Source organism: Camelus dromedarius, chromosome 21, assembly GCF_036321535.1.
Source record: "Camelus dromedarius isolate mCamDro1 chromosome 21, mCamDro1.pat, whole genome shotgun sequence".
NCBI lineage: Eukaryota > Metazoa > Chordata > Mammalia > Artiodactyla > Camelidae > Camelus > Camelus dromedarius.
This window is the reverse complement of record NC_087456.1, coordinates 23,815,540-23,829,851: the sequence shown is the minus strand read 5'-3', so window position 1 is coordinate 23,829,851 and position 14,312 is coordinate 23,815,540. Positions and strand designations below refer to the sequence as shown.

General features: G+C 38.8%; 1 long non-coding RNA gene across 1 annotated transcript; it reads left to right on the top strand.

The window, feature by feature from the left end:
- Positions 1-1,178: 1,178 nt before the first annotated feature.
- Positions 1,179-8,587, top strand: LOC116148641 (uncharacterized). Its single transcript, XR_004132144.2, has 4 exons — positions 1,179-1,289; positions 1,715-1,763; positions 2,346-2,589; positions 8,464-8,587. It is a non-coding gene; the product is annotated as an uncharacterized LOC116148641 (long non-coding RNA).
- Positions 8,588-14,312: the final 5,725 nt, after the last annotated feature.

Below are 14,312 nucleotides of genomic sequence, written 5' to 3'. Positions count from 1 at the left end.
AAATAAATTTTCTATAAGTAATTGAATGATGATTATCTAGGCAGTTTTATTGCAAGAAAGCCTACTGTGGCTGGCTCCACTGAATACTGATTATTTGACCAGGTTACAATGAGCAAGAGGAACTTTTATAGTTTTATTTCTTGGAAGTCCAGAATTTAGATAGGACGAAATTTTTTTTTGTTATCAACTGTGTATAAAGAATCCTCTTTTAGGAATGGTTGTAAGTTGACTAAAGTAAAAAATATGTTTGTGCAAATAAAAATGTTCCAAGCAGTGTTGATTTAGAAAGGTGGAGATTCAAATGCAATGTGCTGGAATATGTCTTGGGTGGGGTAAGTTGTAATAGTAGGGGATGTATTTGCAGAATATCCTCCTTAAGTTAATATGGATTTTATTATCTGTTCTCCGTCTTTTTTTTTTTTTTTTCCCCAGAAAAACAAACCAAAATAAGATTGCCACAGATTGTTCTATTCTTCTTCAAACTTTAGGGGCAAATTGCAGGCATATTTTGAATACATTTAATTGGGACCTATGAAATAAGGCCAAGATCCTGACACTCTGATTCTCTAAGTGCATTGCCTTATCTCCCCCTCACACGGGCTGAACAGAAAACAGCCTCTGTAGCATTCCGAACCTTGGAAATGATCACTGTCCCTCTTTTCCCTGGGCAAGAGGAGCCTTTGTAATTTTATTTCTTGGAAGTCCAGAATTTAGATAGAAAGCTGCTAGCAGTTTTTTGTCAGCCACAAGAGCTGTGCTGAGGGGGGGGGGGAGGCAATGTGGGAAAAGGAGCAGATTATTCCCAGAGATCTGCACCCAGAGATTCCCAGACAACGCTTCTCCAGGAACTTTCTTCTCTAGGAACTCACTTATGTCAGTTTCAGTTGCCTGTCCACTGGCTCATAAGCCTTCCATCTGCCAGTTCAATTGTTCAGTCTGCAAGCCCCCCAGACAGACCTCCAGTCCCCTCAAGGGCGCTGTCAGGGTCTGTGTGTATGTTGTTAGTAACCTTGCTCACTGCACGGACCTGGCCCGGGCAGAAGCCAGCTCCGTTCCAGGACCACGTGACACTGGCAGGGTTACTCACTTGGTTGCCCTCCAGCCAGGGCAGCTGGGGACACCTCCCTCGAGTGACTACAGCGTTTATCACTGGGATGACTCAGCCTGAGCCTCTCTCTCCCTGAAAAGGGAATCTGAGGCCAGGCCTGGGGGTGGGAGTGTCGATTAGACCCATCTACGGCTGCAAGAGCACGGAAACTGCCCCTCACCTGGGAAGCATGGAGGACAGGGTGAGTAAAGCTCAGGTCAGTGGCTCAGCAACTCAGAGTGAAACATGACTTTATTCCAGAAGCTTGGGTGACCAGTGAGACTTGGTGTCCAGACACTTAAGGAAGGTCCTACTCAGCCACCTAATGATAATATTTTCATTTCAGATTTCCATGCATTCCATCTGACTGATTTCACTCCCATTTTAATTTTGCTTTTGTCATTTCTAAGATCTGTCAATTGCTTATATTTGACTAGGGGAGTGACAGCACCATCTTTGGGTGGAGTCCACATGGTTTCCTGGTCAAGGGCAAGGCTCTATTTCCTTTGTCAGAGCAGGTGATGTTTTGTCTCTCCACATTATAGGGTTGTACCTACCTAGTCCTGTTCATTGAGCTTCCTGTCACTTATGATCATGGTCTCACCTCCCCCATGTGCTCCTCCACAGCTCTGGCTTCCTCCAGTGGTCCTAATTCCCCACGGCATCCAGCACACGGGTAAGCACATGGCGGATACTTCCTCAATTCTTGTTGCTTGCTTGTTTACAATTTTAAAGACCCAAGGGGAAAGGAGTTTCACAGCCCCGCCAGTTGCCAAATCCAAGACAGAAATCTATTTAGAAAGAACTTTTGATAGCAAAACGAAAGCCTGCATTTTTCATGCCATCTCTTGTTCGATTTCAAAAACAACATCTGTAGTTTAATTGGTTAATTTCCATCTGCTGGCTTCCTTGTTAGCTCTGAGATGTTCTCCTGATGTTACCATAATACTCATTCCTGGAGGTTTACAGTGAAGACAACTGTTATTTGTACAGCGCTCAATCACTTGTAAACTGACTTCACAGGTACTTTTACTTAGTGCATCACACTCTGTGGTTGGGATAAATGCACCTCTCAGCCTTTGATTATGGGAGCATACTGGGCTCAGGGCCAGATGCTGCTCTGAAGTCCAGGGCATGTCTTTAGTGTGGTCTGATGGTCCTTTCAGCCTCTTCTCGCTCCTGTCCTATTTTCTCTCCCAGGCATTGCCCCTGATAAGTGTTCTTGCTCACTTACCCTGTCTTCTCATCTGCTTCTCAGAGGACCCACTCTCTCCAGCTTGACTACAGTGGTCCCTTCTCTGGGTGCCGACAACACCCTGGATCTCTCTCCACCAGAAGACTGACCAAACTGCACTGAGCTGCCTGTCACTGTCTCCCTATCAGACCTGAATCACTAACCATAATGTAATAAGATGGATGCTGGAAGTGCTGGAGAGAGTGATTCATTTCACTGGGGAGCTGAGGAGGGAGGAGTGGAAGAGTCAAAGGTCATCACAGATGAGGTACATTCAGCTGTGTCTTGAAGGGTGGGTGGAACTCAGGAGAATGGTGGCCAGGCATTTGATGTGAGAATGAGAAAAGTGATAGTCTTTTAGAGCCTGATGATTGTGCTGGTACCACTGGAATGTAACTGCAGAGATAGATAGAACAGCTCGACTGGAAATGCCACGCTGAATGGTTTTTTACTTTGTGCTGTATGTAATGTTTCTCAAGCATTTTTAAAAACTGAAGTATAGTTGGTTTACAATGTATTAATTTCAGGTGTACAGCAAAGTGATTTGGTTATACATGTATATATTTATATATATATTCTTTTTCAGTGTTTTTCATTATAGGTTATTGTAAGATATTGAATACAGTTACCTGTGCTATACAGTAGGTCTTTGTTATTTCTCTCTTTTATATATAGTAGTGTGTACCTGTTAATCCAAAACTTCTGATTTATCCCCTCACCCGCCTTTCCCCTTTGGTAACCCTAAGTTTGTTTTCTATGTCTGTGAGTCTATTTCTGTTTTGTAAATAAGTTCATTTGTATCATTCTTTTACATTCCACATATAAGTGATATCATATGATATTTGTCTTTCTCTGTCTGGCTTACTTTTTACACTATTTATAAGCAGAGTGTCAACATCTTTCCTGTGATATAACAATTCTCTGGGTGGGTGGGCTGTCCTCTAAAAATCACCCTGCATTGCCAAGATAGGTCCACTAGTTATATGTGGCTATATAAATTTTAATCTAAAGTAATTTAAATTTAAATCAAACTAAAAATTCAATTCTTCAGTCATGCCAGACACATGTGGTTAGTGGTTGCCCCATATAGAGCAGCACAGAGGGGAGTTCAAGCAGATATAAATGGAGAAGGTGATAAAAACTGGAGACCAGGGAGGTAAGGAGATTGTTGCATGGCTGATAGTGGAAGAGTAAGACTTAAAGCCCAAATTCTGTCATTCTTAACCAGTAACTATTTCCACTGGGTTTTCCATTTTTCCCAATTTCCTGCCACTGGTTAGCAAGAAATCTCATTTATGGTCAGATCTTAGCCCTATGGTGCTGGCAGTGAAATAAAGTCCAAAGATTCCGGGACCTTAGGTGAGATGACATGGGTTTGACTCTAGCATTGCCATTTAGGAGCTATAGAACTTGAACTACAGAACCATAGAAATCAACTACCCTTTCTGTGCCTCAGGTTCCTCGTTGATAAATGGAGATAGTGCATAATTGTCATCTATTTCACAGTGTTGAAAAAAATCTAAACTTCTCAAAATCAGTAACAATATGATTATCTTTTACATAGAAAACATTTTTCTTTATTCTTTTCCTGAATTTATAAAATAATACATGATTACTGTACATAATTTGGAAAAAAATTACCGAAAAGAAGATTTAGAGACAAAAAGCATGCAAAAAAATAAAAGTCATTTACTTGCAAAAAAGTTTCACAAGTGAGCCTAAATTTTAGAACAGTGGCCCTCTGCTTTGGTTGTATATTAGAATTTCTTGGGAAATTTTTAAAACTCTTGTTGCCCTGCCTACCCACACCAATAAAGCCAAGATTTCAGAGAGAGGGTTAGAACCCACAAATGAATAGTTTTAAAAACTCCTCACATGATTCCAATGTGCAAGCATGATTGAGAACTAGAGTTTTGGAAGGATAGCTCATCAAATTAAAAAAAAAAAAACATATACCACAGCTATGTAAAGAAAAGACACATGACAGGCTATTTATTCATGCTGGGAGCTGGGAAAAGAGCAGTTTTGACAAATGACTAGCACAAATGCAAAGTTACACAAAGATATCAGCCACTGTAAAAGTCCGAATAAAAATGTTTTGCAAGGAATTAGCAACTTACAGCAACTGGCTTAAGATCTCATTTCCCTGGGGACAAGATGGGGACAGGTGACTCTGACAGTGCTCGTTGTTATTTGCCTTCGCCCTGCCTGTCTTGCTTCTAAAGCAGGGCAAGAGGTCAGTTTTGCTTTTTCATAAAGAAATATGTGAAATACATATTTAATATCCTTCTCAATCTCAAACGCACTCCCAAGAGCTGCCCCTGATATTGTAGATGAAATGTCTATTCTTATACAGACTACACACACATGCACACACAACACACACACATAAACACACAACATGCACATCTCCATTTCACAGCATCCTGAATGAATGGTAAAAATGAAAAGTCTTGTAGGAAAGGAAGCAGCATGCACACACACACTTGGGATTTTCACTAAGCACTTTATTGTGACCATCTTCCCATATCAAGACATCAGATTCATCTCATTTTTAACAGACGCATAGCTTCATAATTCCTGTATATAATGGATTATTTGGATATTCCCAATTGATAGTAAGATTTTCCCTCATTTTTTTTTAATATTTCAAATAATACTGCAACAAGCTCACTGATGTGTTTATCTTTATCTTTTAAACAAACATAAAGGATAAATTCCAGGAAGTATGCTTGCTAGGCTACAGAGCAGACACTGTCAAATTGCCTTCCAAAAAGGCTGCAGCAATTTACGTTTTCTCCTAGTGATACAAAGAAGTGCCCATTTCCCACACTTTCCTCGATACCGTTTTTTTTTAAAACTGGTTCACATAATGGATATGTAAAAGTGCTTTGCAAATAATTAAATGCTCTACAAATGCAAGGTATTCTGATCAGTAACTTTTATGAAAGTACCCACATCAAGACAAACTACTATATATAAAAGAGGTAAACAACAAGGCCCTACTGTACAGCACAGGGAACTACATTCAATATCTTTTAATAACCTAAAATGAATAAGAAAATATATGTATATATAACTGAATCACTATGCTGTACACCAGAAGCTAACACAATATTGTATTTCAATAAAGAAAAAAAGTAGCTCCCCAAGCCTCTGAAGAGATAGTTCCATCCAGAGGGTTCTGCCATATGTCCAGTTGTTTTATGGAAATAATGCTTTCGGGCTTGGGTCCTAATTTCTTAGGCCACAGTGCCAGTCTTTCAGGGTGACAGGGTTGTAAACAATGAGTGAGAGGGGCGGACTCTCTGGCAAGAGCAGCTATATTCTCTCAAAGCTTTACTGACAAAATAATTGAATACCAGATCAGACAGGCCCACTGGTGTCACCTGAAATGTCACTGAGTGAGCCTGGCAGGGAGTCATTTGTGGGGGCCTCTCCTCTGCTCTGTCTTCAAAGTCTTTACTCTATCTACTTCCTCTCCTAAAAGACTTCTCATTTTTACCGTTCATTCAGGATGCTGTGAAATGGAGGGCTCAGCATTCATTAACTCATTCCTTTAAGAAGCACAGGCCTAACCCAGTGGACTGAAAGCGTGTCCCCTGTTGACTTGGACTCAAAAAGAAGGGAAGTCTGACTCTAGGCTCCTTTTTCTCTACTTTGGGATTCACTCATCCCAACACCAACACCTGGTGAAGTCCTAATTCTTCTTTAAGAACTGCAGGACCATCTTCCATGTCTGTTCCTTCATAGATCCTTACCTACTATAGAGTTGATCTCTTCCTCCTCCATTCTCCAGGAAGTTATATATATCCCAATAATTTACTCATTTTCATCTTTTCCCACTCCCATCTCCTAATTATGAATGCCTGAAGCTGGACCTGGGTTTTAGGTATCTTTGTATCTCTAGTTGGTAGCACCTGGCAATATCGTTGAACGGCTTTATCATCATTTGGAATCCCTGCCTGGGTTGGACACGGCAAAACAAATAACATTCATGGAGTATGTGACATGTGACAAGTGCTTCCCAAATATTCCATAAGCTCCTGAGTATCTCCCAGTCTTCCTTGAGCTTTTGATGAAGTTATATGGCTAATTCTGGCTCATGGGCATGCATGTGAGTGAAGTAATGCATGGCATTTGCTGTCTGAGGCAGTAAAAGGGATGTAGGCGCCACGCATCCTCTCTCTCCTGCCACTATGGCTGGAAATAAAGAACACTGAGATAAAGTTGCCAAATGGAAGCAACTCAGATTCTCACCACTGTCGAAAGGTGGCCACCAAGGAAAGCAGGCTGACCTGTATCAGACTGTCCTGAAAGTGAGAAATAGGCCTTTGGGATTTGGAGGTTTCCTGCCACAGCAAAACTTAGCTTATCCTGACTAACAAGCAGCATGTGCGTTTCACAGGTTGAAAATGTAGGTAGGAGAAAAGCTCATGGAAGATGGTAGCATCACTTGCGAGTGAAACCTTTCTGTATCCTAGCACCGGTCAGGATTTGTGCCATGAGCTTGAGGGTTTTAAGTCAAAATTACTTTCTAAGAGGACACAACCATCTCCATTATACCAATGGAGAATCTAAGACATTGAGAAGTAGAGGGATTGGCTTCTAGAATTATGAGTGAGAATAGCATGAGGACACAGATGTAAATTTCATCTAGGCTATTTCTGATCGCCTTCTGGTTGGAGTTTCCCTCTCTGACATTTGTGTCCTTGGGGGTTAGTATTCTAGGAATAAGACTGACCTATTCACAAATGGGAGAGACTTTGCCTTTCTAAAGCTAACTTCATTAAGATCATCTGTTTTGAAGCAACACGGTGGTCAAAAGGTTAACACTGAATTTGAATGTTATTTCTAGGCAGACTTCCCGAGCCCTGGGGGAAAGATTACAGCTGCCCTGTGGCCCAGATAATGCAATATCAGGGTAAGCAAGGACATCTTAGAACATTCTGTTCTCCTCCCTCGAGACCAATTAAAATCTGTAGGCATCTTTCTTGTTGACCAGGCTGACTTACTAATTGAAACAGAATTGTGATATTTCCATCAGCTTTCTCTTAGCCCTCTTGGCCTTGCTGGCAGAGAAAGTTTGATGACCACAGGGCTTCAAGCATATGAGGTCCAGGGAACAGAATTACTCCCACCTTAAACCAGTAGACCAGCATTATACACTGAGCAAGACTCCAAAAAGTATGGTGTAAGGTTGGGAGTACATTGATAGCCCCAAATCTCAGTCTCAGTTCATCTAGACAAGGAGAAGCTAAGTACCAAGGCACCACCTTCAGGATGCCCGATGAACAATAAATCTGTCATTTAGCAGCTGTTGTTGCAATAAACCAGCTCCTGGTCTCTGCCTTCCCAATGAACCATCCTTATGTCTCATTGGAAATCTCCTAGTAACAAAGAACCAAATGCCTCTGCAGTCCAACTAGATCCCTTCCCTCCAGTTGTGCTGGAAGATATTTTATCTGTATGTGAGAATGGCCTAGTAGTTAACAACACCCTAAGCCTCTGGGAATGGGCTACATAAGTTAGATGATAAGACCTTTTTCTGCTTCAGTATGAAGATCTCAGTATTAACAACCACTGTGGGTTGACAAGATATCTGAACAAACAAACAAATAAAAAACACACAAATGAACAAACAAAAATCCCTCTGGGACCTGTTCCTGATCTTTCTAGATGGAAATCCAAGGCTGGGGCACAGTTAGGAAAAGCTATTTTAGCCTTGAAGCCACCTCTCACCACACTGGCAGGGAGAGGCATTGGTATCAAGATAAGGGCCTTGGGGAAGAACAGGGATGATGGAGGATAAGTGGACTGGAAGTTCTCCCAGGGAGCAGGGCTGGACCTACCTGGAGTGAAGTTTCTCCCACAAAGGCTCACAGGCTGTCATGATCACCCACCCCAGCCCCAAAGATTAAGAGCCTGAAATTCTAGGTCTGGAATCTCTTCTTCATTCCACCACTGTATTTCCTGTGACCTGAGGATGATTAACTAGCTTCTGGATAGGTCTCAGCTTAGGAAAGGAGGAAGGACAAGATTGTCATAAATCTGGTGGCCAGAGGGACATGAAAGAGTATCAGAGAATTTTTTTCTTATAAATTACAAATAGATTTTTGTCTTATGTCCTCTCTTGGTATAGGTTTGGACAGCCTCAGAAACATCTTGCCCTAAACATCCTTCAAGTTCTGTGGCAACAGACACCTCTTAGTGATGAAGAACTGAGTGTTTCCCCTTAAATTTGGGAACACATGAAAAATGTCTACTCTCTCCACTTCTATTCAGCTTTGTACTGGAGGTCTCAGCCAGTTTAATAAGGGAAGTCAAATGAATAAGAGCATATCGTTGGAAATAAAGAAGAAAAAATGGGCTTGTATTGAAGACAACACAATCATCCATACAGATAATCAGAAAGAATCCAACATATATGATCTGCGGTTTTCAAAATGGTTGCAAATGGATCATTTTCATGATAAATGATGCTGGAACAATTGAATATCCACATGTCTTTTAAAAATGAAACTTGACCTTTACCTCAATAATATACAAAAATTAAATCAGAATGGATCACAAACTTAAAGTGGAAGCTATAAAACTTCTGGAAGAAAATATAGAAGACCTTGTGGACTTGGATTAGTCAAAAACTTATTAAATAGGCTATATAAAGCATACACTATAAATCATTGAACTTTATCAAGATAAGACACTTTTGCTTTTGAGAAACATTGTTAGCAAAATGAAAAGACAAGCCACAAACCGAAAAAATATTTGCCAAATATGCATCTAATTAAAATCTGGTATTCAGAATATATAAAGAACTCTTATAATTCAATAATAAAATGACAAACAACCCAATTTAAAAACTGGCAAAATTTGAACAGATACGTCACCAAAGAAGATACGCAAATGGCAAAACACATAAAAATATTCACATCATCATTATATACTAATGAAATGTAAATTAAATTCATAATGAGAAACCACTACATTCCCTTTAGAAAGCCTTAAATTAAGTCATGTAGAGGATGTAGAAGAACCAGAACTCCCTTTGCTGGCAGGAATGCAAAAATGGTATGTCCACTTTGGGAAATAATTCGTTTCTTATAAAGTTCAATATGCACATACCATATGACCCACAATTCTATTCCTAGGCATTTATCCAAGAGTAATGAAAACACATGTTCACAAAGAGATTCTTGTATGAATGTACATGGAAGCTTTATTTTAAATACCCAGAACTGTGAAGAATCCAAGTATTCATCAACCGGTGAATGTTTATACAGACTGGTGTATTCATACAATGGAACACTTTTTAGCATTAGAATGTAACAAACCACTGATGATACAACAACATGCTTTAAAGAATTATGCTAAGTGAAAGAAGGCAGCTGCAAAAGATTACGTTGTATATGATTCTGCTTCTATGAAATTCTAAGAAGAGCGAAACTGTAGTGATAAGAAGGAGGTATTTCCACAGTTGCCAGGAATACGGGGAATTGTACTGATTGTAAAGGGGCTCAACAGATCTCTTTAAGATGTTGGAAATGTTTTGAGGATGATGGAAATGGATTCTCATGGTGCTTACATAATTGCATACATTGTTAATGCTCATGGGATTGTGCACGGAAAATTGGTGAGTTGTATGTAGATGATGACTCAAAGCTGATTTTATATATTAAACATGTTTAATATGTATATGTGTATAATATATACACACATGTATAAAATAATAAATAATGTATATTATTTTAAATAACTAGATTCATGTGGAAAAGGTTATAGACCACACACAGCTTGGTCCTCTCCATCACTGACAGGACATAAAAACCTTTGGCAAGAGACTTTGGATTCCAGTTTCTCCTTGTGTTCCTATTGTTCTTCCTGCTGCCTCTCTGGGATGGTAAGAGGGTGAAAGATAAAGTGTAAGGAATGCCAGACTCTTCTAAAAATTGGTCCTGTATAAATACAAGCTGTCATTATTGTGCAGATCTGCAGATGGACATAAACCCTGTGCCCTTGGGCAAGAACTCTGGAAGCACTGGTGCCAACTCAAACAGTTTATCAAAATATTTTTCTGTTGAGAAATCAAGCAGCCAATCCTCAGGACACTTGGCTGGCAAGGGAATCGTTTTGGCTAACGCACCATAGTGCTTCTTCTGAAGCCAAAGTCCATGGGGCATGCTAACCAATATGGCGCAACGAGACTTGTATTGCAGGGTGGAAGGACAAGGGAAGGGGGCACTATCCTCTGGCATGTATTTGTTTAGTTTGCATTTGTTGAATCAAATAATTATTGAGAACATAGTATCTGCCCAACACTGTGAAAGTTACTGAGGAGGATACTAAGGAGAAGGGCAGGGGACACATGGTTACTGGGCTGTGTAACACGTTATGCTTTAAAGTATGTACCTTTTTACCCTTAAATTCTTATAAATCGATAACTTCAAATACATATATCAGAAAGCAAGAAAGAATTAAAATAAATGGGTTAAATATCCAACTCAAGAAGTTAGAAAAAGAACAAACAAAATACTTCTGAAGGGAAACAGAAGAAATGAATTAGTAAAGCTAAAAGTGGAAATTAATGAGTCCAGAAAAAAAAAAAAGAAACAGAAAAAAACAGTAGGACCAACAAATAGATCCAAAAGCTGGATCTTAGAAAAAATAAATAAACAAAAAGCAAGAACAAAAACTGAATAAATTACTAGATTGCCTAATCAAGAAAAAAAATAATTGGAGAGGTCGTAAAAAACTGAAACTAGTAAGAAGGAAATAATTGTAGGCTATAAGAAGAATCACAAACTAAAATAAAGAATCACAAGAGACTTTTTTAATTCAGTTCCATGTAAATACATTTAAAATAAATTTGAAACCTTCTAAATTCATTATAGGAATTGAACAGAACATTGATAACAAAAAACAACGGTACACAAGAATAACCATATACCAGTGATACTTATTAATTTAGATGCAAAATGCGAAGTGAAATATTAGAAACAACAAAAAAATTAGTGGCACATTAAAGGATCATACACCATAACCAAGTGGGATTTATTCCAGGAAGTTAAACTATTCCAAGATAGTTTAATATTAGGAAATATATTAAGAGAATTTATCATAATCATAGATTTAAAGAGAAAAGTCAGTTGGTCATCTCAGATGTTGAAAAGATATTTGACATAATTCAACTTACTAAATTGATAACAGGTACTCAAAACAGGAAGAGCAAAAGACAGATACTATATAAGATATATAAGCATATATCAGGAAAAAATTGCATATATATGGACTGAGATTTACATCGTGGTCTCGCCTGGTTCTCAAGCCATCAAATGTGGACTGTATTTCACCCGTGGCTTTCTTCAGTCCCTCACTTTCAGATGGCAGGCGTGAGATTTAACCTTCATAATTGCATAAGCCAATTCCTCATTATAAACTTTCAGAAACAGAACAATTCTATTGCTTCTATTTCTATGGAGAACCCTAATACAAATTTATGAAGTAAGCCCAGTAGCCAATACCAAACTTAATGAGAAAACACTGCAAGTGTTCCCTTTAATGCCAGGAAGAAAAGGGACCCCATTTTATCACTATTGTTTGACATTGTAATAAATTACTAGCTAACAGAACTGACAAAAGAAGTATGAAAAATGGAAAGAAAAGATAGAATTATCAGTATTTGTAGCTATGCTTGTATATCTAAAAAATCCAAGAGAATCAACTGAAAAAAACATTATATACATGAGAGAATTCAGTGAGATTATGGAGGACAAAATTAGTATGTGGGAATCAATGACTTTCATACATGCAAACACCAACAAATTAAAGAATTACCATTTATACTATGAAAAATGTGATAAAATTTCTAGAAATAAGTATCATTAAGGAATGTGCAAGGGCTATATATAAAGTACTTTAAAAATGTTCTCTAATGACAGAAATAAAGACTAAAAGAAGTGATTATCCAAACCATGTTTTTAAGAAAACTCATCAACAAAAATATACCAATTTCCCTAAGTCAATTAAAATTTTAACATAATTTTCCCAGTGTTGGTAAAGTTATAGGGACACAGCCACTCTTATACTTCCATACACTGCTGGCAAGAATTTAAATTAGCATAACTTTATAGAAGGCAATTTCGGTAATAGTATCTATCCAAATTGAGAGTAAATATACTCTTTGAATAATGACACCTATTGAGTTCATCTTACAGATATACTCATGCAAAATTACATCTGTGCAAAGTCATTCATCCCATCACTGTAATAGCAAAAGATTGGAAATGGCTGACCTGTCCATCAGGAGGGTGTGTTCATGCAACAGAATACGATGCAGTTATAAAATTCAATATAAAGAAAAGAAAAAATTTGAGAATATTCTACATACAGGAATACGGAAATAACTTCAAGATTAGTATTAAGAAAGAAAAGAAAGAACAACATACAGAATAAGCTACTGTTCATGTAAAAAACAGTTTGTGGATCAGAGGAATAAAAATTCATACTGCCCTGTATATGCAAGGAAAATCCTTGAGCATAAACACAGAAAGAAATTAGTGACAGCTACTGCTGCTTCGGGGACAGGAGTTGACTCTGAGAATGACAGGCAACAGGAGTGAAAGGGAACATGTTAAGAATATACATTTTGATAATTTGGATTTTTGTTCTTATGAGACCCTTACAATTCAAAATGCCAAAATAAAATTCTTAATAGAAATAAATGGATTAAGGTACAATAAAATTAAAATTAAATCTCAAACATAAATTCAAATGGGGGAAGTTTGATTACTAAGACATTCAAATATTAATGATTTATTACTTAGTACCTAATAGGTGCTGTGCCCCGTTTTAGGCATTTTACATGTAAGTATGAGCTGGGTATTATTATTTGCCTCATTTTAGAAGTGCTATTATTATCCTCATCTACCAATGAGGAAACTGAGGCAGGGAGAGATGTGTGACATACCCAGAGTCACAGCTGGGCAGTCTCCTGGGCCCTGCAGTTTTAACGGTTTGGCTACATCAGCTCCTGATACATGACATGATGTCACATGGCGCAATTAATCACACCCACCACCACCACCACCACCACCACCACCACATCAAAACATCCAAGGTTCAATTCCTCTGCTTACTAGCTGTATTGAAAAAATCACTGGCATTCAAAGCTTCCATTCCTTCATTTGTAAAATTGTCCTGTCTCTAAGACTTGCCACGAGCTCCTGTGTGATAGGGAAGCAGGTGGGAAGATACAGCATTTAAATATTTGCTACAGGACACAGATCAGAAAAGCTGCAAGAATCCCCCTTCTGGAAAGGAGGGGAAAAAAAAAAACAGTCGAAAAGCAAATCTTGTTTTCCCACTGATTTCCTTTGTAACTCTCAGGGGGAAGTTATCCTGGGAAAAGTTCTGGACCCTGGCGGTCATGACATGACATTTAAAGAAAGAAATGATGTGTACTGCCAAGAAAAAATGGTAACTTTCTAAGAAAATATCAACAGTCACATCCAGAATAGTAACAACTTTAAAAATAGAGTGACACAGGAAGAGCCAGGAACCCCAGCTCCTGGGGACAGCAGAGCAGCTGGGACCAGAGCCGCCCAAGCTGCGGGTGTGAGGAGGGCATTTCCAGGAGTGAGCTGATCATTCAGAAATTGATCACCTTGGGCTTCCGTTAAGTGGGTTTCTATTAAGCTCTGTAGCTCTTCAGGAGGCAGGTGGCACACGGTAAAGAGAAAAACCCTCCTTGGGGATCTAGCAGAGTGACTTCAGGCTGAAGTTAACTATAGTCAATAGCTTGTAATAGCTAATGAAAAAGAATATGAAAAGGAATACATGATGTATATCTACCTGAGTCACTATGCTGTACTCTAGAAATTAACACAAGATTATAAACTGACTATACTTCAATTTAAAAAAAAAGTGCCTCTGGCACTGTGCACCAGCGCCAGTGTGGCATGCTGCTCGTGACCAATGGCGGGGTTGGCTGGG